This window comes from Balaenoptera borealis (genome assembly GCF_965194805.1).
Source record: "Balaenoptera borealis genome assembly, chromosome: 12".
NCBI classification, from domain to species: domain Eukaryota; kingdom Metazoa; phylum Chordata; class Mammalia; order Artiodactyla; family Balaenopteridae; genus Balaenoptera; species Balaenoptera borealis.
In genome coordinates, this window is record NC_138869.1 from 71,263,285 (window position 1) to 71,290,937 (window position 27,653).

Here is a 27,653-nt window from a genome sequence, read left to right on the forward strand (position 1 = left end):
TCATATATTAACGCACATATGTGGAACCTAGAAAAATGGTACAGATGAACCAGTTTGCAAGGCTTCTGAGACATAGATGTAGAGAACAAATGTATGGACACCAAGGGGGAAATGGAGGGTGGGGAGTGGGGGGATGAACTGGGAGATTGGGACTGACATATATACACTAGTATGTATAAAATAGATAACTAATAAGAACCTGCTGTATAAAAACTAAATAAATAAAATTCAAAAAAAAAAAATGATCCCAACACTTTTGGGGCTGCTGGTGAAGCTCCCATCAGTTGAGGCCTGTCCCCTAGTGCTGAGGGGTCCACTGTGACCCCTGCCCTGTCATGTGTGTTGAGACCATCCTGCCCACTGGCTGAGGTTCACCTTGTGGTTTCCCCAGAATCTGGCAAGCCCATTTGGATCCACAACTCAGAAGATCTTGGCATTATTGTCTTCCCACTTGATGTAGGGCTCGTACCTGGTGTCAGAGAGCAGCTGATACTTGTAATCCCACAGCAGCTGGCAGTCTGCAGTTGAGCACAGAGGGTGCAGACGGGGTGCCTTCATGGAGCTGTGAGGACAAGCATGAGAAAGGTACTCTGGGGCTCTCGAAGCCGGGGCCCAGGCGTGCAGCGGGATGGTGAAGACAACGGTACTAACAGAAACAGCCACACGTGGGCCTCATTACTTGTCTCATTCAATCATCCTGACTCTAACAGGTGGAGACCTTTACCCCCAGGAAGGGATGAGGAAATGGGCTCAGAGAGGTATGGACATATCCCAGTCACCAGGCTCCTAAGGAGCAGGCAGAATGGGGAGCCTAACCCAGCTCTTCAGACACCAAAGCCAACGCCCTTCGCCCGGGGGCAGGTGGCAGGGGCACTGGCCAGTGGCTGGCGGCTGGAACCCTGTCTCCAGGTCCCTCTCTGCCCCTGGCCCAGTCACTCAACCTCCTGGATCTCTATTAAATAAGGATTGTAACATCCATCCTATCCAGCCAGCACCCTAGCAGGAGGTTCTGGAAAATCGAATGTGCTATCATGAAGGGCAAGTGGCAGGGGGAGCCTGGGCACAAGCTCTTAAGTCCCACCTGGGCCACCTGGCTCGGGCATGGGGGGCAGGTTACCGGACTTCTTCTGAGCCATAGTTTCCTCGTGTTGGGTGATATGAGGATTAAGTAACATAATTGACCAAAAGACCCTTAGCACAGTGCCTGGTACAGGGTAAGTGCTCAAAGAATGTTAAGCATTATATTAAAATTAAATAATTGTGTTTCAGTGACTCCCAGTCACTTTCAACCCAGGAGCTAAGCTTCTGTCCCCTCTGGGGTGTCTTAGGATAAATGTAGTGGCCCTGCCATGGCTAGAAAACACACTTTGGGAAGGCAGTCAGCTTATCTGTCAGTCCATCTGTTTACCTGTCTGTTAGTCAGTCCTTTAACAATGAATGTGGAGAAGTATATCACCTGATTAGAGCTCAGGCCCTAGAGCCAGACTGCCTGGATTCACACTTCAATTCTGCCACTTACTGCTGTGTGACCATAGGAAGGTCACTTAACCTCTCTGTGCCTCATTTTCCTTATCTGTAAAATGGGGCTAATAATAACACCAACCTCAGAGGGCTGTTGTGGGGTTAAATAAAAGCCTGAGAACCATGCCTGGCACATAGTAAACACTCAACTATTTAAAAATAAATAAAGTTTTTGGGCTTCCCTGGTGGTGCAGTGGATAAGAATCCACCTGCCAATGCAGGGGACACGGGTTCAATCCCTGGTCCGGGAAGATCCCACATGCCGCAGAGCAACTAAGCCCGTGAGCCACAACTACTGAGCCCGCGCTCTAAAGCCTGCAAGCCACAACTACTGAAGCCCACATGCCTAGAGCCCGTGCTCCACAAGAGAAGCCACTGCAATGAGAAGCCCGTGCACCGCAACAAAGAGTAGCTCCCGCTCGCCACAACTAGAGAAAGCCTGCAAGCAGCAACAAAGACCCAAAGCAGCCAAAAATAAATTAATTTTTTAAAATTAATTATAAAAATAAATAAGGTTTTAAATGGGGAGGGGGCATACTCTAGGCCAGTCTGACTGTCTGAACTATGACTGGTAAATCGTCCCTGGCCTGGACATAGGGTGGGCTTGGCGATCCCGGGCAGCACTTTCTGCCTGCTGTGACCAGACTGTGACCAGCACACAGGACAGTCACTCCACACACCACTGCCCAGCACAGACCCTCTCATTCCCCAGATCAAAATAACCCTCCTCCTTGTTACCCACCCCTCTCTGGGACTCAGCCTCAGCACACCTCCCTCCTGTGTGCCAGGGGAGCACAGCCTCCTACTCACCAGTGATCCTGCCATCAGTGGAGGCCTGTGGCATCGTGGGGAAGGAGGAGACACCCTCAGCCCTGCAGCTGAGCTCCACACAGTGAGATAAACTGAGGGACTCCTGCCTGCTGAGGGGCCAGCTGGCCAGGCCAGGGGCATCCACATGGCTCAAGGAGCTGGCAAGCCCCAGGGCTGGTGGCTGCTGCAGGAGGCCCCGATCCCCTCTGCAAGCAGAGGAGCACCATCGATTCTTTGGGCCCAGAGCCTCCCCCCACCCAGACCCCCTCAGTGACATGCCCGGGAGCCCGTGGGGCTGCACTCCTAGTGCTCTCCCCACACCCAGCCCCTGGTTAGAAGGTCAGGGAAGCACTGGAGGGTGTGGGTGAGAGCCAGACAGCCCAGTTGCTAACCCTAGCTCCCAGACAAGTAACTTAGTTTCTCAAACCTGCTCCCTCATCTGTAAAATTGTTCACAAAGCCAAGAGGTGACAGAGCCAGGTCCAGAACCCAGGTGCCCTCTTCATCCACCCAATAACTATTGATGGAGAACCTTCAATGAGACAGGCATTGTTCTAAGAATGTTGGGGACACATCACTAAACTGAAAAGAGCTTCTGCCCTCATGGAGCTTACATTCTAGTGGGGTAGGGAGGGGGAGGAAGACAGATGATTAAAATAAAAAAGGACATAGAAGTAGTATACAATATGGGGGGAAGGGATAAAGCACTACTGTACAAGGCAAATAGGGAATTCTGGGAAAGGCCTCACAGACATGATAACGTTTGAACAGACACCTGAGGAGGTAGACGAGTGAGCTATGTGGGCATGTAGAGAAGAGATTGCAAGGCAGAGGGAACAGTAAGTGCAAAGGCCCTGAGGCAGGGGTGTCTCTGGCTTGTTCAATGAGCAGGGAGGCTGGTGTGGCTGGAGAAGCATGAGCAAGAGGGAGAGGAGTGGGAGAGGACAGCTGAGGGCAGGGAGGTCGTTGTATGGACTGGGGCTTTGACGAGTGAGATGAGAGCCACTGGAAGATTTTGAGCAGAGAAGTGACGTGACCTGACTTATGAATCTCTGGCTGCTCTGTTGAGAATAGATCATAGGAGATCAAGGGCAGAAGCAAGGAGACCAGTGAGGAGGTTCTCCAGAGGAGGCAGGGGCTGGACCCTGGGCAGCACTACAGGTGTGTGAAGTGGTTGGATTCTGGGTAGATCTTGAAGGTAGAGCCAGCGGGAGTTGTTGACAGTTGGGATGAGGATGAGAGAGAAAGAAAGTAATCAAAAATGACATCCAGCGTTTTGGCCCGAGCAATTGGAAGGTTGCAGGAGTGAGTAAGGACTGGGAGTGACATGAACAGCCCTGTGTGCAGGTCCCTGGAGACCCTGAGGAGAGCAATTTCCATGGAGAGATCAGGAGGAGAAGAGAGGGATGCCACATAAACAACCCTCTGCTGGAGAGGAGAGCAGAGAAAGGGGGAGACGAGAGGCAAGGCCCTTCGGCTAGAGGACAGTCCCAGAGGGCAGGGGTGAGAGTTGGGGAGGCAGGGCAGGGGGAGATGGGGAGCTTGGCCCACACTGCTGCCTCTTTCATCATTTTGCCTGGAAGAAGCTCTGCCCTCTGATGAGGCCAATCTGGGGGAGGGTCTCAGAGGTCCAAAGAGAGCCTCCTCACCTTCCAGGCAGCAGGGGAAGGGCTGAGTGGGCACCCTCTGCCTGCAAGCCCTTCCGAAAAAGGGCCCACGTGCTACGGCTTGCCGCTGGGTCTTGATGTACTGGAGCAACTCATACAGAACGTCAGCTGCGGGTGGGGCGGGAGGGCAGGCTGCTGACCAGGTGACAGCTGGCATGTCCCGTCACAAGATTCTTGCTGATGGAGATGCTAGGCAGAGGCCGTAGGATGGAAATGGGGAGGGGAGAGGGAGGGAGCAGGACAGCTCCCCACCCCACCCCCTGCTCCCCCGGGTTTGCATCAGAGAAACCAGTGAGTGACGCTGATCTGAACCCAGGGAGCGGAGTGGGAAGTCGTCTTTGGTGAGGATGCAAAGGGCTCGGCCGTTCATCTCAAAGTCCTGCTCCCTGGTGCGCTGCAGAGAATACTCCTGCTCAGCCAAGCGCAGCCAGCGCAGCTCGTCCTTGTTGCTCGAGAGCATGGGCTGCATGGGGTTGACGGAACCCCAAGGAGGTGCCCAGAGAGGAGGGCTTGGCTACGGGGTGCCTGTGACTCTCTGGCTCAAATCCCCTCACCTCACAGAGGAGACAGAGTTCAGCCTTCAGCATCCGACGAGGCACTTCCAGTCTGGTCGGGTGGCCCAGTGGCCAGACAGCCTCACAGGCTGTCTGCAGTCTGACTGCCCTTTATTTCTCCACAGGCAGAACTACCTGGCTTGACTTTTGGGCTTGCAGTTTGCAAGCCGCAGGCCTGCGTGGGTGTTTGGCATCTGGAAAACGGGGCTGGTGGTCGAGAACAGTGGAGCGTGTAAAAGTGGCAGTATTTGGGTGGGCGGGCTGTGTTCATCCCTGCCCTTTCTCTTGAGTTCTCCCCCAACTTCCTTCTTCCCTTTCCATCTGAGCCTCTTCCTCCTGTCCGCACACCCCTCCCCCAAGAGAAGGGTCTCACTTATCCGACTGTTGAACAATCACTGATCTCAGCCTTTCTGCCAAAAGCTATGTTAGGCGCTGGGGTCAACGGGGAAGTTACAACTTTTGAAGTTGCAAGCTGGAGGGGCAAACAGTGACCTGGAGCCCTTTCAGAGACGAGGAGCCGGTTTACATGATTTGAAGGCTGGGCACCTGCCCTAAAGCTAGGGCGCCTGACATAGGACCGGGCACGTGACTGAGGGCCAAGCGGCCCCGCCCCCACCGTCCAGAATGCAGCCCGGGTCTCGCGGAGCTTGAACTCCCGGCTCGGCGTCTCTTCGCTCCACCGTGGCAGAGTGCCCAGAGCCCGAGGGGAGGGCGGCACGAGGCCCGGCCGCGCCCATGGCCAAACTGCCGCCGCGGGCTGGACTGACCCCGCCGGCTAAGCCCCGTCCGCCCCCCCGGGCCGCGCGCCAGGTAAGTTGGCCCGGCCCCGGCGCCGCGTCCCCGGACCTCCCGGCGAGACCAACTTTTGAGGCACTGGGGTTCGCTTCGAGCCGCCCCTGCTCTTTAGGAAGAGCTGTGCGCAGCATCTTCGTCCAGGGGAACTTCGGTCCGTCACCTCGCCCCTGCCCTCCGCCCGGCTTGCTCGGGCCGGCTGGGGTGAGCAAGGGGCCGACTTGAGCGTCCTGACGGGACTCGGGGAGGGGGAGGCGCAGGGTCCGGGCTGGAGTCGCAGCGCTCCTCATCCTGACTGCTGGGAATCGAGCGGGGGGCGGGGTTCGTCTGTTCTGGGTCCCGGGGCTGGACCCGCTGCGTTGGGACTCAGCCTCTCAGCCTCCTAACCTCCCCTCCCCGCCCCCCTTACAGTAGGTTCCAATAATATTTAATTGCGTCTCGGGCTTAAAACTCATCCATAGTCTCGCAAGTCCCTTGATTCAGCCAAGTCCCTCCGTGCTCCTTCCTCTATTAGATAAAGTACCAGGGAGGAGGGGGCGGGGGAGGGGACTGGAGGGACCCCTGAAGCTCTGGCCTCGGCCGAAAAGGTCGGCTTCTGATGTTTTCATTTCCCTTGCTGAGCTGCTGCTTCTGGGTTAAATTCATTTTATTGCCTGTTCATTTTTTTTTAAACTTTATTTATTTTATTTTATTTTTATTTTTGGCTGCATTGGATCTTCGTTGCTGTGCACGGGTTTTCTCTAGTTGCGGGGAGCAGGGGCTACTCTTCGTTGCGGTGCACGGGCCTCTCATTGCAGTGGCCTCTCGTTGCAGAGCACGGGCTCTAGGTGCACGGGCTTCAGTAGTTGTGGCTCGCGAGCTCTAGAGCGCAGGCTCAGTAGTTGTGGCACATGGGCTTAGTTGCTCCACGGCATGTGGGATCTTCCGGGACCAGGGCTCAAACTCGTGTCCCCTGCATTGGCAGACGGATACTTAACCACTGCGCCACCACGGAAGCCCCTCCTGTTCATTTTTAAAGAAAGGCTGACAGAGTTACTCTAATAGATCAGGGGTCTGAGCTCAGAGTAGGTCAAAGGCACTCACAGGTAGGGAGGTGGATAAAAATAGGAGGGTTGGCAAGTACAGCCAGGACACCTGTGTTCATAGCATACTAATAAAGGCCAGAATCTCCTCATTTATCTCTGGTGGGAAATTCTGATGGTGTCACAGGATCAAACTCAAACCGCATCCAAACCAGGTGATTTACCCTGAGCACTGAGTGAAAGGAAGTATCTGTCCATGGTAGGAGTGGCTGGGCAGTTTTGAATGGTCGGATGAGAGGAGCTTGCCTAGAATGGAGCCAAAGATCTGCTCACGTGTTCCCGTGTGAAGATGCACATGGACATCAAACCTATACCGTTCCTATGAATGCTCAGTCTCATGTTTATTCTTCCAGACACACTCCCAGCATCATTTATTGGGAGCAGGAGCCGATGGGGTCCAGCGAGCTTCCCAGCATGAGACAAGCCCTTTCCTAGAGCTTCCAAATAGTTCTTTAAAAATCGTTACTCTGAGGTTTGTGAGTTGTATTTTCATTGTACTTCAAAGACTTCCTGTTTATCTCCAGGTCTCTGGTAGCAGCGTAGCATTTTGTTTGAACCCTTGGTTTGTCTTAAGGATACCCTGGTTTTGGAGGTTTTGATTAAAAAGTGCCTTGTACTACAGGGTTTCTTGATCTGCAGTTGGACTTCTGATTTTAAAATACCACATTCCAGTTAGTAGGAAGCAAAGATGTTATCTGTTTCTACAGAAGTTTTACGTAGTATTCTAGGAAATAGAGGCTTTGATTCTTCCCATCATCAGATGATTTGAGTCCACCTTCGTGACCAAACACTTTCACATCATACTGACTAGAAGGAATAATCACAGAGGAAAAAAGATGGGTTGGTGGTGGGATCTTTATTCTCATCTGCATTTGAATCTTTTGGAACCCAACTGAATGTATTTGTGTGGTGTGTACCATGCGTTTCTTTGTCTTCTCTTCATGAGTTCCCTCAAAGAGAACACTCTGGACCTCGAAGGCCACCTTTATTCACATAAAGGATTTTTCCATTTGGAGGTAAACATGTTGGGAGGTGAGGAGTTAATATTGTGTAGAATCAATGTCCCACATTTTCAGAAGGGCCTCAATCCAGAACAAAGAATGAGAAGAGGACTCTGATGGTACCAGCTCCACCAACTGGGAGAAAGTCTCTCTGCCAGTTGGGAAAGTCTTTGTATTTTTTAATCAGAGATATAACCAGAGGATCTGTATTTTATGCATTTTGAAGAGAAAAGAGGCTGAATTTGGCTTCTATATTTACTTTTTCCATGTTTCTCATATTAATATTTTTTTAAAAAACCAACAAAAACCCCTTTGGATCCCTGCAATAGCCCAAAGTCATACTGCCTTGGCAACAGTAGCTAGTCCACTGGAGTCTCCAAATATCAAGACAGAAAATTTTAAATGCACTTCCAGGGACTTCCCCGCCGGTCCAGTGGTTAAGACTCTGTGCTTCCACTACAGGGGGCACGGGTTCCATCCCTAGTCGGGAAACTAAGATCCCACATGCTGCATGGCTCGGCCAAAAAACAAAAACATAAAATGCACTTCCAATAAAATGTCACATTTTTAAAGACCATCCTATAGTGCATTAGAACTAACCTTCCGGGCTTCCCTCCTGGCACAGTGGTTAAGAATCCACCTGCTAAGGCAGGGGACACGGGTTCGAGCTCTGGCCTGGGAAGATCCCACATGCCGCGGAGCAGCTAAGCCCATGCACCACAACTACTGAGCCTGCTGTCTAGAGCCCGCGAGCCACAGCTCCTGAGCCCGTGTGCCACAACTACTGAAGCCTGTGCACCTAGAGCCCGTGCTTCACAACAAGAGAAGCCACAGCAATGAGAAGCCCATGCACCGCAACGAAGAGTAGCCCCTGCTCACCGAAACTAGAGAAAGCCTGCGCGCAGGAATGAAGACCCAATGCAACCAAAAATAAATTTAATTATTTAATTAATTAATTTAAAAAAAAAGAAGATCCTGTGGCTTGCCGGATCTTAGTTCTCCGACCAGGGATTGAACCCAGGCCCTTGGTGGTGAAAGCACCTAGTCCTAACCACTGGACCACCAGGGAATTCCCTAGTAACTAGTTTTTTTTTAAATTTTTTTTATTTTTTAAACATCTTTATTGAAGTATAATTGCTTTACAATGGTGTGTTAGTTTGTTAGTTTCTGCTTTATAACAAAGTGAATCAGTTATACATATACATATGTTCCCATATCTCTTCCCTCTTGCATCTCCCTCCCTCCCACCCTCCCCATCCCACCCCTCTAGGTGGTCACAAAGCACGGAGCTGATCTCCCTGTGCTATGCGGCTGCTTCCCACTAGCTATCTATTTTACATTTGGTAGTGTATATATCTCCATGACACTCTCTCACCCTGTCACATCTCACCCCTCTCCCTCCCCATAATTAACTAGTTTTTAAAGCTAATGAATTTCTTCTTTAACCCTACTTATCGCTTATCAGCAGTGTGTATAACGTGCTGCTTTCCCCCCACGCCCTCAGGCCGTGTCTCTCTCAGGGCTGATTGCAATTCCTACAAGATGCGTTCACTTTATTTTATTTTATTTTTTTAACTTTTTATTTTATATTGGGGTATAGCCAGTTAACACTGTTGTGATAATTTCAGATGCACAGCAAAGCGACTCAGCCATACATATACATGTGTCCATTCTCCCCCAAACTCCCCTCCCTTCCAGGTTGCCACATAACATTGAGCAGAGTTCCGTGTGCTATACGTTAGGTCCTTGTTGGTTATCCATCTTAAATATAGCAGTGTGTACATGTCGATCCCAAACTCCCTGACTATCCCTTCCCCCCTGGTAACCATAAATTCGTTCTCTAAGTCTATGAGTCTATTTCTGTTTTGTAAATGAGTTCCTTTGTATCATTTCTTTTTAGATTCCACATATAAGGGATATCATGTGATATTTCTCTTTCTCTGTCTGACTTACTTCACTCAGTATGACAATCTCTAGGTCCATCCATGTTGCTGCAAATGGCATTATTTCATTCTTTTTAATGGCTGAGTAATATTTCATTATATGCATGTACTACATCTTCCTTTAACCATTCCTCTGTTGCATGGACATTTAGGTTGCTTCCATGTCTTGGCTATTGTAAACAGTGCTGCAGTGAACATTGGGGTGTATGTATCCTTTCGGACCATGTTTTTCTCTGGATATATGCCCAGGAGCGGGATTGCAGGGTCAGATGGTAGCTCTATTTTTAGTCTTTTAAGGCACCTCCATACTGTTCTCCATAGTGGCTGTACCAATTTACATTCCCACCAACAGTGCAAGAGGGTTCCCTTTTCTCCACACCCTCTCCAGCATTTATTGTTTGTGGAATTTTTGATGATAGCCATTTTGATTGGTGTGAGGTGATATCTCATTGTAGTTTTGATTTGCATTTCTCTAATAACTAGCGATGTTGAACATCTTTTCATGTGCCTCTTGGCCATCTATATATCTTCTTTGGAGAAATGTCTATTTAGGTTTTCTGCCCATTTTTTGATTGGGTTGTTTGTTTTGATGTTATTAAGCCTCATGAGCTGTTTGTAAATTTTGGAGACTAATCCCTTATTGGTCACATCATTTAAAAATATTTTCTCCCAATCTGTGTGTTGTCTTTTCATTTTGTTTATGGTTTCCTTTGCTGTGCAAAAGCTTTTGAGATTAATTAGGTCCCATTTGTTTATTTTTGTTTTTATTTCCATTATTCTCGGAGATGGACCGAAAAAGATATTCCTGTGATTTATGTCAGAGAGTGTTCTGCCTATGTTTTTCTCTAGGACTTTTATAGTGTCCAGTCTCACATTTAGGTCTTTAATCCATTTTGAGCGTATTTTTGTGTATGGTGTTAAAGAATGATCTAATTTCATTTTTTTACATGTAGCTGACCAGTTTCCCCAGCACCGTTTGTTGAAAAGACTGTCTTTCCACCATGGTATAGTCTTGCCTCCTTTGTTTTGTACAGATGCGTTCACTTTAAATCCACCCATTCGCCTGTCTTCTCTTCCAGGTAGCTATAGAGTCCACTGCCTGAAATGGGGACCCCAGGAACAGCTGTTCCCTGCACTACATCTACCCCTAGCAGCCCAGCGAGTACCTGAAGTCCTTGGTGGCCGTGGGGGAGATTTGCCAGGACTGTGACAGGTATGAGACTCCCCATCTCTGTGGGTTCCCGTGGCCCCTGACTGACTCTGGGCAGAAGAATGGAAATTAAGTCATTGCTGAGGCTCATGAGGGGACAGAATAAAGCCTGGCCCCAAACGTGTCATCTTCTCCACACCTAGAGAAACTGAGTTTATACCAAGCTCACACTGGGCACCAAAAAAATCCTTTCTTAACTTTCTTCTCTTATTGGCTGGCAGGACCACTGGATAGCGATTTTGGTTTCCCTTTTGTAAGGTTTCAGTATGTGCTTTGCTACGCAAAGTTTGGTGCATGGACCAGCAGTGTAAGGTCACCTAGGAACTTAGAACATCAGGCCCCACTTGAGAATTGGAATCAGCATCTCCAACGTAACACGATTCCCAGATGATTCGTGTGCACTTTGGAGTTGGAGAAGCACCAGTTTAGTGGGCACTGTTCTGTCTGATCCTCACATTAACCCTTCTGTCATGGGTGTTGTTTACCAGCAGAGGAAAACCATGCAGGGAGGTAAAGTGCCCTGTCGCACAGCCAGAAGCAGGATTTAAACCCAGATCCAGCTCATTCCACAGCGTAAGCTCGTAATCATGGATTTCACTGACCTTAAAAGCTATTGGTAACTTTAGCAGAGGGTGTGTGTCTGCCCATGTGCATGTGTGTTTGTATGTGTGCATATAGAAAACACGATTTTGAGATCAGATGAGATCAGATCAGTATTATATTTATTTTTACTTGGTGGAAAACATTGACCTTTCCCACCAAGAGAATTCCCTGTAAGAAATGATTTACATAAGTCACATCAAACTGGATTTATTCTGCCTTTCCAGTATTTCCAGACTGAGGTGATATTGTGCACATGTTTGATCCAGAAGGCTCTTTGAGGGAGAACTAGCGTAAATATAAATATGAGTAAATCTCAGTTGACTGCCTGGCATGATGGTAAAAGAGGGCTAGTTAGTAATGAGCAGCAACTAACTGACCTGTTAAACCAGGAAAATAAAGAAAGTGACTCTGTCCTCCGGTTTCAGAGAGATTTCATGGGATAGCCTGATTTCTGTTCTTTCTAGTCTCATAATTGGTGATAATCGTATTAAAAACTTGATACCCCAGCACCATAGGGAGTGACACAACCTAGTGATCAGAAGGTGCAGAGAAGCCAACAGGACAGGTAATAGGAAAGTTTCCATCAGTGTCCTTCCCGCTTGCTAGTCTCTGGATTCGGCTTGGTCATCGCCAGTAACTCAAATGGGTTTGAAGCCAGTCAGGGATGAATGAACAGGTCCAATCAAATCAGACAGCTCTAAACACTAGGCTCCTGCTGACATTTCCCCTCTTACACATTTGGAATAAAGGGCAATAATAACATTTTGTGTGTGTGTGTGTGTGGCCATGCCACGCGGCTTGTGGGATCTTAGTTCTCTGACCAGGGATTGAACCCGTGCCCTCAGCAGTGAAAGCGTGGAGTCCTAACCACTGGACTGCCAGGGAATTCCCAATAATAGCATTTTAAATTATCTTGTTGAAGTAATACTTATACTTGCGATATTGTCTGTGAAGACAATTGGAACCTCAGCTCTGATTTCTTCAGGCCCCAATTCGGGGAGGATTCTTAGAGAGGCTCATGTCATGGAGATTTCTGCCAAGGAGGGAAAAGATGGACAGATTGCATCCCCACTGTCAGAAACTCCTCCAAATGTCCCCAAGACACCAACACAGTAATTCTCTCCTTCTGTCTATAACACACACAATTTATTGAGGGGACAGTCCTTTCCCTGATGTATATCCCTGGCAGCTTTGTCATAAATTAACTGACCTCATATGTGTGGTTTTTTCCTGGGCTCTCTGTTCTATTTCTCTGGCCCATGTGCTTCTTTTTGTGCCATTTCTACACTGTTTGGTTACTGTAGCTTTGTAATATGGTTTCAAGTCAGTGAGTGAGTTTCCTCCAGCTGCTGTTCTCCTTTCTCAGGATCCCCTTGGCTGTTCGGGGTCCTTTGTGGTTCCATACAAATGTCAGGATTGTTTGTTCAGCCTCTGTGAAAAATTCCATTGGAATTTTGATAGGAATTGCATTGAATGTGCACACTGTTTTGGGTAGAATGGACATTTTAGCACTACTAATTCTTTCCATTCATGAGCACAGGATATCTTTCCATTTATTTGCGCCTTCAGTTTCTTCATCGAATGTCTTAAGGTTTTCAGTCTGCAGCTCTTTCATGTCTTGGGTTAAATTTATTCCTAAGTAGTTGATTCTTTTGATGTTATTGTAAATGGGATTGTTTTCCTGATTTCTCTCTCTGATGGTTCATTATTAGTGTAGAAAAACACAACTGATTTTTGTGTATTGATTTTGTATCCTGCAGCTTTACTGAATTCATTTATTGGTTCTAACAGTTTGTTGGTGATTTAATACAGAAAACTGGAATTAGAAATCCCACTGTTTCTACCACATCCAGGTCATCCACAACACCCAAGACATAGTGGCTACTAATATAATCTTCCCACAGTGTCCCTTAAAAACATGTGAAGTCCTACGTGGGTGAATTGCATCATCATTTTGGGTGAGCAGGATCTGGGTAGGGCTTGGCCTCTATAGCAAAGGTTGTTGTCTTCTCTACATTTCTATCCTTTTATTGACATGATTGTTTTGAAAAGTAATTTATTTACCAGTAATTTCAAACGTATAGAAAATTTAAAATAGCAGTACAAAGTACTCACATTTGCCACTGTACACAAAACACTTCAATGTCCCAAAATAGGGACACTATTCCAGGGAACCAGCATGAAACCTCCACATGAGGAAAATATTATGGTTTCCACATTATGATCCAATCCACAGGCCCACTTCAACTTTCACCAGCTGCCCCAACTCTAGGGAAATGTCTCTTTTCATTCTGATCCTGTTTTGTTCTTCTAAAACCATGAGTGATACTTTCCCTCATTATCACAACCTTGATGGATTGAAAGTGCACAGGATGAGTAAGATCTGGGTGACCTTTTCTGTATTGTAACATGTATCAGTACTTCATTCATTTTTTATTGTGATTAAATGTACATAACATTTACCATTTAAACCATTTTAAGTACACAGTTCTATGGCATTAACCACACTCATATTGTTGTACAAATGTCCTCACCATCCACGTTCAGATCTTTTCCATTTTCACCAGTGAAACTCTGTAGCCGTTAAACACTATTTCCCCTCAGCAACTGCATTCTACTTTCTGCCTTTGAATTTGACTTCTCTGGATACCTAATATAAGTGGAATCATATCATTTTTGTTCTTTTGTGACAGGGTTATTTCACTTATCATAATGGATCAAGGTTAATATATGTTGTAGCACGTGTCAGAATTTCCTTAGTTTGTAAGGCTCAATTTTCAATGCTTTTTGTGTATACCACATTTAGTTTATCCATTCATCCATTGACACTTGGGTCGCTTCCACCTTTTGCTATTGTGATTAATATTGCTATGAAGATGAGTGTACCCGTATCTGTTCCAGTCCCTGCTTTCAATCTTTTGGGTATACCGTGATATGGAATTGATGGATCATATGTTAATCCTATGTTGAAGTTTTTGAGGAACTGCCATACTGTTTTCAACAGAGGCTACATTATTTCACTTGATTCCTTTTAAGGCAGAATAATATGGATCAACCTCCATGTCACTTATCCATTTACCCATTGGTGGACATTAGCATTGTTTCTACCTTTTGGCTATCGTGAACAGTACTGCTGTCAATAGATGTGTACACCTGTTTTCAATTCTTTGGGTTCTATATCTAGGGGTGGAGTTGTTGAACCATAGATAATTGTATATTCATAGAGTAGACAGAGGTTGCACCATTTTCCATTTCCACAATAAGGTTTAAAAGTTCCAGTGTCTCTGCATTGTTGCCAACATTTGTTATTTTTAATTTTCTTGATTATACCCATTTTAGCATGTGTGAAGGCATTATTATTGCATTGTGGTTTTAAGTTGCATTTCCATCATATCTTTTCAGCTGCTTGTTGACCATCTGCATGTCTTGTTTGGGGAAGGGTCTATTTAAGTCCTTTGTCCACATTTAAAATTGGGTTATTTGTCTTTGTTGATGAGTTGTAAATGTTCTTGATACACACTGGATAAAGACTCATCAGATATAAATATAATGTGAAATTATTTTCTTCTGTTCTGTGGGCTGTCATGTCACTTTCTAAATTGCATTTTTTTGATGCACAAAGGTTTTTAATTTAAGGAAATCTAATTTTTTTCTTTTGGTTGCTGGTTATGAAGGCTTTATCCCTATGTTTTATTAGAGATTTTACACAGTCGTCCCTCAGTATCCATGAGGGATTGGTTCCAGGACACCCCACAGATACCAAAATCCATGGACGCTCAAATCTCTTATATAAAACGATATAGTATTTGCAAATAACCTGGGTACATCTTCCTGTATACTTCAAATCATTCCTAGATTGTGTATAAGAACTAATGCAATATAAATGCTATATAAATGTTGTAAAAACAATGTGAATGTTATGTAAATAGTTGCTGGAATGTGGTAAATTCAAGTTTTTCCTTTTGAAACTTTTTGGCATTTTTTTCTAATAGTTTTTGATCTGGCATTGGTTGAATCCATTGATGTGGAACCCGTGGATTCAAGGGGCTGAGTAAAATTTTACTTTTTACATTTAAGCCTTTTATGTATTTTGAGATGCTTTGTGTATGTGGTATGAGGTAAGGGTCCAATTTCATTCCTCTGCATGTGGTTAGCCAGTCACCTAGCACCATTTGTTGAAAACACCATTTCCCCCCATTTTAATGCTGTTGACTGTAGTCTGAAATCCGTTCATTGTAGATGAATGCGTTTATTTCTAGGATCTCCATTCAGTTGCATTCATCTGTATGTATATCTTCATGCCAGTATCACAGTGTTTTATTTAATGTTGCTGTGTGCTGTGTTGATTTTCTTTCTAAAAATTGTTTTAGCTCTTTAGGTTCTCTTGAAATTCCACATTTCAGGGTGTCATATTCTGCTCCCTTTCACATGGATGTACCCCAGTTTGCTTATGCATCATCTACTGAAGACATCCTAATTCCTGTAAGGTTTAGACATTATGAGTAAAGGTTCTGTGCGTAATAGCATCCTTGTTTTTGTTTGGATACAGTTTTCCAAAGCAGTTGTGTGAATACTGGAGGCATGATGGATGGATCTCAAGGTGTGAGACCTGTTTGGCTTTGGAAAATACTGCCAGCCTGTATCTCAAGAGGCCGTCTATGTGTTCCATCAGCAATGAGGAAGAGTTGCTGTTGTTCCCCATCCTCCAGTAATCGGTATTGTCATTTTGGGAGGAGGTTAGCAGCTCTAATAGGTGTGTGGTGCTGTCTTCTTGTTTTATTTATTTATTTATTTTTGGCTGTGTTGGGTTTTTGTTGCTGCGCGGGCTTTCTCTCTAGTTGCGGCGAGCAGGGACTACTCTTCGTTGCGGTTCGTGGGCTTCTCATTGCAGTAGCTTCTCTTGTTGAAGAGCACGGGCTCTAGGCACACGGGCTTCAGTAGTTGTGGCACGCAGGCTCTAGAGCGCAGGCTCAGTAGTTGTGGCTCACCGGCTTAGTTGCTCCGCAGCATGTGGGATCTTCCCGGACCAGGGCTCAAACCCATGTCCCCTGCATTGGCAGGTGGGTTCTTAACCACTGCGCCACCTGGGAAGTCCCTGTCTTGTTGTTTTAATTTGTAATTCCCTAATGATATACGACATTGATCATATTTTTGTCCACTTATTTATCATCTGTATATCTTCTTTGGTCAGGTTTCAGATCTTTACCCATCTGTAATGAAGGTGTTTGCTTTATAGTTGTACAAATTCTTTATCAGATATGCATTTTGCAAATATTTTTTCTCCCAATTTGTGGCTTGTCTTTTGGTTTTCTGAGAGTTTAAAGTTTTAAATTTTTAAAGTCCATGTTCAAAATTGTATTTCTTTTGTGGATAGGCTTTTGAGGTTTTGTGTTAAAATTCACCAAGCCCAAGGTGATGTAGATTTCCTTCTATGCTTTCATCTACAATATTTATAGTTTTGCATTTTAAATTTGTCTATGGACAATTTTGAGTGAATGTTGGTGTAAGTTGTAAAGTTTGTGTCTACAGTCTTTTGATTGCATATGGTTTCCAATTAACTATTCTATAACTGTTTTTGGAGAAGTCATGGGGTATGTGGCTCCATTTCAGTTTGAATTTCCAAATTTAGTGGTTTCTGCAGGCTTGCCAGCTGGGAGCATGGGCTTCACGGAACTGAGAGGTTGCGGCCTGCACTTCCCAGCTGGCCAGGAGGTGGCACCAAGCCTGCCTCTCTGACCCTTGAGGTGCATACGTATTCCCTCCCTCCTGTCACAGCCCAGGGTCTGAGTGTCCCCTCCCTCCTGTCACAGCCCATTGCCTTTCGACAATGTTGAAGGTGACCTGAAAGTCCAGAAATCCCCTTACCCTCTGTGTCTGGGAAACTGCTTCCCTTAAACACCCTTCCCCGCAAAGGCTCTGCTGAGGCTCAGGATCCCCCCTTTCCTGACCAGGCCACACAGACCCAGTCCCTCCCCCGGCTCATCAGCCAGGAAATGACGCGCGCCTTCCCAGGATCAGTCAGAACAACAGCTAGTGACCCACTCATTCCCCTCCTCCCCGGCCCAAACCATAGCCACTGCCCTCCACCTTGGGCAGAAGCCCCACTCAGGGCATCTCCCCAGTCGAGGCCTCTGATCCACGTGCCATCAGACCACTTTTCATGCCAGCCCCACACCCAGGCCTTTATACTTGTGTTTACACCTCTCCATGGAGAAGCCTCCTTTACCCCAACTATCCAGATGTTTACAGACCTTGTCTCTTTTCCTCGAGCTTTTCAGTCTCAGAATTACCTGACTGTCACCACTCACAGTCCCTGCAGAGCCCAGAGATTTCTCCTTGAAGGAAAGGTTCTGGAGAAATCAGAGGGATAAATAAAGATGCCCAAGAGGGTGAAGAGTAAGTGTTTTCTGGTTAGAATTTTAAAGTCCTCCAACTAATAGATCATTTGCTTTCTAATAACATGTTGTTCCTGAATTTTGATGGGGGAAATTCTTTATCTCATAAATATGCCAAGTGGGAAGTCCATTTAAAAAAATGTTATTGAGGTAACTCTGAGGGTTTGCAAAGAATGAGGACACAACGTCCTTTGTTCAGACACTGGCTGAGAGCTTCCCGCCAGGGGCCTCAGCCCCTCGGAGGGCGGGGCGGCCACAACCCTCCTCCCACAGGTGGGCCTCCTCAAGTGCATCCTGCACACGGGCCCAGTGCCATCACAGAATCCTGGATTGGCCAATGGCAGGCAGCTGGCTAGAGATGCGGACAAGAGAAAACTGCCCAACAGCCTGGGACCACCCTGTGGCATGGCCTCAGGACCCTGGTCCAGCCCAACAGCACCTCTGTGGAGCCACACACCAGGCCAAGAGCTCTTCTGGTCTGGGATAAGGCAGGAAACCGTGAGTTGAAAGGAGAAGGAGATCGCCTCATCCACCAGAGGGCAGACAGCAGAAACAAGAAGAACTACAGTTCTGCAGCCTGGGGAAGGAAAACCACATTCACAGAAAGATAGACAAAATGAAAAGGCAGAGGACTTTGTACCAGATGAAGGAACAAGATAAAACCCCAGAAAAATAACTAAATGAAGTGGAGCTAGGCAACCTTACAGAAAAAGAATTCAGAATAACAATAGTGAAGATGATCCAGGACCTTGGAAAAAGAATGGAGGCAAAGATCGACAAGATGCAAGAAATGTTTAACAAAGTCCTAGAAGAATTAAAGAACAAACAAACAGAGATGAACAATACAATAACTGAAATGAAAAATACACTAGAAGGAATCAATAGCAGAATAACTGAGGCAGAAGAACGGATAAGTGACCTGGAAGACAGAATGGTGGAATTCACTGCCACGGAACAGAAAGAAAAACGAATGAAAAGAAATGAAAGACAGCCTAAGAGACCTCTGGGACAACATTAAACGCACCAACATTCACATTATAGGGGTCCCAGAAGGAGAAGAGAGAGAGAAAGGACCCAAGAAAATATTTGAAGAGATTATAGTCAAAAAATTCCCTAACATGGGAAAGGATATAGCCACCCAAGTCCAGGAAGCGCAGAGAGTCCCAGGCAGGATAAACCCAAGGAGAAACACGCCGAGACACATAGTAATCAAAGTGGCAAAAATTAAAGACAAAGAAAAATTATTGAAAGCAACAAGGGAAAATCGACAAATAACATACAAGGGAACTCCCATAACGTTAATAGCTGATTTCTCAGCAGAAACTCTGCAAGCCAGAAGGGAGTGGCATGATATATTTAAAGTGATGAAAGGGAAGAACCTACAACCAAGATTACTCTACCCAGCAAGGATCTCATTCAGATTCGATGGAGAAATCAAAAGCTTTACAGACAAGCAAAAGCTAAGAGAATTCAGCACCACCAAACCAGCTCTACAACAAATGCTAAAGGAACTTCTGTAAGTGGGGAACACAAGAGAAGAAAAGGACCTACAAAAACAAACCCATAACAATTAATAAAATGGTAAAAGGAACACACATATCAATAATTACCTTAAATGTGAATGGATTAAATGCTCCAACCAAAAGACACAGGCTTGCTGAATGGATACAAAAACAAGACCCATGTATATGCTGTCTACAAGAGACCCACTTCAGACCTAGGGACACATACAGACTGAAAGTGAGGGGATGGAAAAATATATTCCATGCAAATGGAAATCAGAAGAAAGCTGGAGTAGCAATACTCATATCAGATAAAATAGACTTTAAAATAAAGAATGTTACAAGAGACAAGGAAGGACACTACATAATGATCAAGGGATCAATCCGAGAAGAAGATATAACAATTATAACTATATATGCACCCAACATAGGAGCACCTCAGTACATAAGGCAACTGCTAACAGCTATAAAAGAGGAAATCGACAGTAACACAATAATAGTGGGGGACTTTAACACCTCACTTACACCAATGGACAGATCATCCAGACAGAAAATTAATAAGGAAACACAAGCTTTAAACGACACAATAGATGAGATACATTTAATTGATTTAATTGATTTATAGGACATTCCATCCAAAAATAGCAGATTACACTTTCCTCTCAAGTGTGCACGGAACATTCTCCAGGATAGATCACATCTTGGGTTACAAATCAAGCCTCAGTAAATTTAAGAAGATTGAAATCATATCAAGCATCTTTTCTGACCACAATGCTATGAGATTAGAAATCAATTACAGGGAAAAAAAACGTTAAAAACACAAACACATGGAAGCTAAACTATATGTTACTAAATAACCAAGAGATCACTGAAGAAATCAAAGAGGAAATCAGTAAATACCTAGAGACAAATGACAATGAAAACACAACGATTCAAAACCTGTGGGATGCAGCAAAAGCAGTTCTAAGAGGGAAATTTATAGCAATACAAGCCTACCTCAAGAAACAAGAAAAATCTCAAATAAACAATCTAACCTTACACCTAAAGGAACTAGAGAAAGAAGAACAAACAAAACCCAAAGTTAGCAGAAGGAAAGAAATCATAAAGATCAGAGCAGAAATAAATGAAATAGAAACAAAGAAAACAATAGCAAAGATCAATAAAACTGAAAGCTGGTTCTTTGAGAAGATAAACAAAATTGATAAACCTTTAGCCAGACTCATCAAAAAAAAGAGGGAGAGGACTCAAATCAATAAAATTAGAAATGAAAAAGGAGAGGTTACAACAGTCACCGCAGAAATACAAAGCATCATAAGAGACTACTAGAAGCAACTCTATGGCAATAAAATGGACAACCTGGTAGAAATGGACAAATTGTAAGAAAGGTATAACCTTCCAAGACTGAACCAGGAAGAAATAGAAAATATGAACAGACCAATCACAAGTAATGAAATTGAAACTGTGATTAACAATCTTCCAACAAACAAAAGTCCAGGACCAGACGGCTTCACAGGTGAAGTCTATCAAACATTTAGAGAAGAGCTAACACCCATCCTTCTCAAACTCTTCCAAAAAACTGCAGAGGAAGGAACACTCCCAAACTCATTCTATGAGGCCACCATCACCCTGATACCAAAACCAGACAAAGATACTACAAAAAAAGAAAATTACAGACCAATATCACTGATGAATATAGATGCAAAAATACTCAACAAAATACTAGCAAATAGAATCCAACAACACATTAAAAGGATCATACACCATGATCAAGTGGGATTTATCCCAGGGGTGCAAGGATTCTACAATATATGCAAATCAATCAATGTGATACTCCATGTCAACAAATTGAAGAAGAAAAACCATATGATCATCTCAATAGATGCAGAAAAAGCTTCTGACAAAATTCAACACCCATTTATGATAAAAACTCTCCAGAAAGTGGGCATAGAGGGAACCTACCTCAACATAATAAAGACCATATGTGACAAACCCACAGCAAATATCATTCTCAATGGTGAAAAACTGAAAGCATTTCCTCTAAGATCAGGAACAAGACAAGGATGTCCACTTTTGCCACTGTTATTCAACATGGTTTTGGAAGTCCTAGCCATGGCAATCAGAGAAGAAAAAGAAATAAAAGGAATACAAATTGGAAAAGAAGAAGTAAAACTGTCACTGTTTGCAGATGACATGATACTATACATAGAGAATCCTAAAGATGCCAACAGAAGACTTCTAGAGCTAATCAATGAATTTGGTAAAGTTGCAGGATACAAAATTAATGCACAGAAATCTCTTGCATTCCCATATACTAACAATGAAAGATCAGAAAGAGAAATTAAGGAAACAATCCCATTCACCATTGCAGCAAAAAGAATAAAATACCTAGGAATAAACCTACCTAGGGAGGTAAAAGACCTGTATGCAGAATACTATAAGACACTGATGAAAGAAATCAAAGATGACAAAAACAGATGGAGAGATATAACATGTTCTTGGATTGGAAGAATCAATATTGTGAAAATGACTATACTACCCAAAGCAATCTACAGATTCAATGCAATCCCTATCAAATTACCAGTGGCATTTTTTAACATATTACTTTTATTGATATTAGTATAGTATTTTTTTATAAATTTATTTTTATTTATTATTTTTGGCTGTGTTGGGTCTTCGTTGCTGCACGCAGTCTTTCTCTAGTTGCAGCGAGCAGGGACTACTCTTCATTGCAGTGTGTGGGCTTCTCTTGTTGCTGAGCACAGGCTCTAGAGCGCATGGGCTTCAGTAGATGTGGCGCATGGGCTCAGTAGTTGTGGCTCGTGGGCTCTAGAACACAAGCTCAGTAGTTGTGGTGCACAGGCTTAGGTGCTCCGCGGCATGTGGGATCTTCCCAGAGCAGGGCTCGAACCCATGTCCCCTGCATTGGCCAGCAGATTCTTAACCACTGCGCCACCAGGAAAGCCCACCAGTGGCATTTTTTACAGAACTAGAACAAAAAATCTTAAAATTTGTATGGAGACACAAAAGACCCCGAATAGCCAAAGCAGTCTTGAGGGAAAAAAACGGAGCTGGAGGAATCAGACTCCCTGACTTCAGGCTATACTATAAAACTACAGTAATCAAGACAATATGGTACTGGCACAAAAACAGAAATATAGATCAGTGGAACAGGATAGAAAGTCCAGAGATAAACCCACGCACCTATGGTCAACTAATCTATGACAAAGGAGGCAAGAATATACAGTGGAGAAAAGACAGTTTCTTCAATAAGTTGCTGGGAAAACTGGACAGCTACATGTAAAAGAATGAAATTAGAACACTCCCTAACACCATACACAAAAATAAACTCAAAATGGATTAGAGACCTAAATGTAAGACCAGACACTATAAAACTCTTAGAGGAAAACATAGGAAGAACTCTTTGACATAAATCACAGCAAGATCTTTTTTGATCCACCTCCTAGAGTAATGGAAATAAAACCAAAAATAAACACATGGGACCTAATGAAACTTAAAAGCTTTTGCAAAGCAAAGGAAACTACAAACAAGAAGAAAAGACAACCCTCAGAATGGGAGGAAATATTTGCAAACGAATCAATGGACAAAGGATTAATCTCCAAAATATATAAACAGCTCATACAGCTCAATATTAAAAAAACAAACAACCCAATCAAAAAATGGGCAGAAGACCTAAATAGACATTTCTCCAAAGAAGACATACAGATGGCCAAGAAGCACATGAAAAGCTGCTCAACATCACTAATTATTAGAGAAATGCAAATCAAAACTACAATGAGGTATCACCTCACACCAGTTAGAATGGGCATCATCAGAAAATCTACAAACAGCAAATGCTGGAGAGGGAGTGGAGAAAAGGGAACCCTCTTGCACTGTTGGTGGGAATGTAAATTGATACAGCCACTATGGAGAACAGTATGGAGGGTCCTTAAAAAACTGAAAATAGAATTACCATATGACCCAGCAATCCCACTACTGGGCATATACCCAGAGAAAACCATAATTCAAAAAGACACATGCACCCCAATGTTCATTGCAGCACTACTTACAATAGCCAGGTCATGGAAGCGACCTAAATGCCCATTGAGAGACGAATGGATAAAGAAGATGTGGTACATATATACAATGGAATATTACTCAGCCATAAAAAGGAATGAAATTGGGTCATTTGTAGAGACGTGGATGGATCTAGAGACTGTCATACACAGTGAAGTAAGTCAGAAAGAGAAAAATATCGTATATTAACGCATATATGTGGAATCTAGAAAAATGGTACAGATGAACCTGTTTGCAGGGCAGAAACAGAGACACAGATGTAGAGAATGAACGTGTGGACACCAAGGGGGGAAAGCGGTGGGGGGTGGGGGGGGATGGTGGGATTAATTTGGAGATTGGGATTGACATATAGACACTAATATGCATAAAATAGATAACTAGTAAGAACCTGCTGTATAAAAAAATAAATAAAATTCAAAAATTCAGAAGTAAATAAATAAAATAAAGAAGAGAGGTGTTTGCGGGGGTGGGGGGAGCTTTCAGCTGAAAATCGTTTCTGTTCCCACCCCTGCCACTGGCTTGGTGTTTGGCCTCTAACAAGCCTCTTCCCTCCTTGACCTAGTTTTTCTCACCTGTGGAGAAATTAGTTGGATGACAGCTTACTGAGTTTCCTCTGAGTTTGTGATGCCTCTGCGAGACCCCAGCCCCACAGGCACCTCCCTCTCACTCAGGCACCTAGTGATTTCGGGTCCTCAGCTGATGCAATTTTAATAGCTTTTCATCATTTCTTGAGGGAAAAGTGGGAAGGAGGGTGGTTTGTTGCAGAGACGGATCTCTCAGCACCTGGGAAGCCGGGACGCTCATTTCCCCTTTAGCTCCGCTGATAACCCTCCACTTTCATCAGCAGGTGAGTGTGTGTGGCTTCTTCTTTCCAACTATGGTGCAAAATGTAGAATTTCTCCAAAAGAAATTTAACTTTAATGAGAGACTAGATCATAGGAGAGAGTAATTATCTAGACGGTATTCACGTGCCAGGTTAATTTTAAATCAGCTTTTAGGTCAGTCTGTCTTAATTATTCCATTAACTGTTTTCAACTAGCAATTTCAATAATTGTATTAGCACAATGCCTGTGTAGTGTAATTGCTTTTTGGATCCTGTTCATTGTGACCTCAGAGTCAGTGCCTGGGCTGTCTCCCTGGGCTGGTGTTAATGTGAGTGTGTGTGTGAGTATGAGTGTGTGCACACGCATGCTGGTGGGGGGGGGGCCTTTCTCCTTATTTTATTTCTACTGTAGGACCTTGTGTGTTTATCTATTTTGCATATAGTAGTTTGTACCTGCTAATTCCAAACTCCTAATTTATCCCTCCCCACCTTTCCCCTTTGGTAACCGTAAGTTTGTTCTCTATGTCTCTGAGTCCGTTTCTTTTTATGTAGATAAGTTCATTTTGTCATATTTTAGATTCCACATATAAGTGATATCATATGGTATTTGTCTTTCTCTTTCTGACTTCTCTTAGTATGATAATCTCTAGGTCCACCCATGTTGCTGCAAATGGTATTATTTCATTCTTTTTTTATGGCTGAGTAATATTCCTTAGTAGATATGTACCACATCTTCTTTATCCACTCATCTGTCGATGGACATTTAGGTTGCTTCCATGTCTTGGCTATTGTTACTAGTGCTGCTGTGAACATTGGAGTACATGTGTCTTTTCGAATTAGAGTTTTCTCTGGATATATGCCCAGGAGTGGGATTGCTGGATCGTATGGCAACTCTATTTTTAGTTTTTTGAGGAACCTCCATATTGTTCTCCATAGTCACTGATTGATTTAAAGCCAGCTCACCTGACTTAAAGGGCAGGGCTGACTGATTTAAAGTAGTGGGGTAGTCTAGGGAGGGGTGATTGCCCTGGGAGACTTTGAGAGAAAAATACCCCCTCTGTAGGGCACTTCATTGCACTTAGAGGGAGAGGAGTTATGAAATCAGGCTGCAGGTGCCCAAGGCGAGTGCAGCCCCCAGGGCTGGGGAGGGAGGGAGGTAGGAGAAAGGGCTGAGAGTTGGCATTAGAGAGGATGGCCACTAGAGGGCGCCAGAGCACCGGCAGAGCCACCCGCAGCTCCCCGACTGGACCTCCAGGCTGGGCAATAGGGTTGGAGATGGGGTTGGTGGAACCCCAAGGACGTGCCCAGAGAGGAGGGGTTGGTTACCGGGAGCTTCTGACTCTCCGGCCCAAATTGCCTCACCTCACAGAGGGAAGAGAGGTCTGCCTTCAGCATCCGATGGGGGCACTTCCAGCCTGGTCGGGTCGCCCAGTGGTTGGACAGCCTGAAAGGCTGTCTGCAGTCTGACTGCCCTTTGTTTCTCCAGAGGCAGAACTCTGGACCCAGAAATACCTGGCTTGACTCTTAGGCTTGCAGTTTTCAAGCTGCAGGCCTGTGTGGGTGTTGGCATCTGGAAAACGGGGCTGGTGGTTGTGAACATGGAGCATGTAAAAGCGGCATTTGGGTGGGTGGGCTGTGCTCATCCCTGTGCCCTTTCTCTCAAGAGTTCTCCCCAAACTTCCTTCTTCCCTTTCCATCTGAGCCTCTTCCTCCTGTCCCCACACCCCTGCTGGGGGGACCTGACCTAAAGCTGGGTCACGTGACTTAAAGGTGTCTGATTGATTTAAAGCCAAATCATGTGCCTTAAAGGGTGTGACTTTGTTTTCTTCTGATTTTAAAAGAAACTGGACCATTTTCATGGGCCCCTAAAAGTATCAGGGGCCCTGGCACTGTGCCTGCTGCGATGAGTCAACCTGGCATTTCACTTTGTGTGGTGCTTCTCCTCCCCAGAGCTCTTTATCCCTCACAGGCCCCCAGCTGTGTAAGAGTGGAAGGAGCTCAGGGCTCATCAGGTCCAGCCTGACAGGTAAGAAAACTGAAGCAGAGGAGCAAAGCAACTGTCCGAGGCCACACCTTGACAGTGACAAGGACTAAGCCAACCTCTGACTGCCAGGTCCCAAAACAACACAAGAGAGAAAACTAGTTTTCATGTTAAAAAAAAAAAGACATGCATTATCACTCCCTCATTCATTCCACCACTGTCTATTGAGCACCAGCCATGTGCCAGGCACCGTGCCACTGCTGGTGACACGGCACAGAGTGAAGCTGGCAGGAGGGAGGGACCCCAGTAACCAATGACTATCTAATGACCATCCTGATCAGCGACACAGAGGGAAAGTGCACTGTGTTACAAACACAGAAAGCAGAGCAACGTAACCCAGCATGGGAGGAAGGAGAGGCTTCCGTTATTTATTTGGGGACCTAGGAAAGCATAATAAGAAAAAAAATGTCTGAATTGACCCAAAAATTATTAAAGGGGAAAAAAAGGAATAGAAGTGACAATTGGCCTTTGTGATATTACAAAGCTGCATAATCAAGATCTGACGATATTAACCTAAGATTGACAAGTATCACTGGAAAAGAGAAGGGACCCCATGTGTGTGTATGTGACATTAATTCAGTGGGAAAGGATAGCTAATTTAAGATATGATAAAACCACAACTGGCTCTCTACCTGGAAAAATCTCTATTTGGACCCTCACCTCCCACCAGTCACAGAAATCAATTCCAGATGGATTAAGACCTAATGAATTGAACAATAGAAACCCTAATAGAAGTGGAAGTAAGAAACCATATGCACTGAACAAGGGTAGCAGAGACTCAACCATGACAGGAAATGCAGAGACTGTAATAAAAGTGAAGCACACATTTGACTACATTAATTTTTGCATATGTGTCAAAAGATACCATAAAGAAAACTAAAAGAGGATGGATTTCGGGGAGGCACTTGTGATGCAGGTGATAGATAAAATGCCTGTGATAGGTCAAGAGCATCTCTAAATTGATTTTTTTTAAGACAGAAAAACCTTACCAGCAATTCACAGTGCAGCAGAATTTCTCAGCCTCAGCACTATAGACACTTTGGATCTGACAGTCCCTTGCTGTGGGCGCTTTGTAAGATGTTTAGCAGCGTCCCTGGCGTCTACCCACTAGATGCCAGCAGCACCCCTCCCCCACTCACGAGTTGTGACGACCAAAAATGTCTGCAGACATTGCCACATGTCCCTGGGGAAGGAGAGAAAAACCGCTCAGTTGAGAAGCTCTGCAGTAGAGCAAATCCACTAATAAACATGTGGCAGGATGCCTCAATAGTCAGGGACAGGCACAGAGAAGAATGAGATGTAATTTTAATGATAATACCTACACTTGGCACTGATGCAAGGAAAAGGATGCACAGAGGATGGAAATAGGAATTTAGAGCCTCCAAGGGAGATCAGTCTGGTGATACACAAAGCTGTATGGTGTAAAACTCGGAGACTGCTTGATGGTGTCATGCAGGTGTCAGGGGCAGGCCTGCACAGCCAGCCAGGACTTCCAGGGACTCTGGGGACCAACTGCCAATTGCATTTTGTACATGGTTCCCTAATCCATGGTATTTGAGACTATCAGCCTGAAAATTCAAAACTACGATTCCTGAGTCAGAGGAGTCTGTTTTCCTGTGTTTGTGGCCAGAGGATG

At 44.8% G+C, this 27,653-nt stretch overlaps 1 long non-coding RNA gene across 1 annotated transcript in view; it reads left to right on the top strand.

Moving 5' to 3' along the window:
• The first annotated feature begins 3,972 nt into the window (after positions 1-3,972).
• The window catches only part of LOC309607783, a 51,951-nt gene continuing 28,270 nt past the window's right edge, over positions 3,973-27,653 (top strand). Inside the window, exons 1-2 of the long non-coding RNA XR_014232544.1 lie at positions 3,973-5,361; positions 10,449-10,582. This is a non-coding gene — a long non-coding RNA (uncharacterized lncRNA). The remainder of the gene's footprint in view (positions 5,362-10,448; positions 10,583-27,653) is intronic.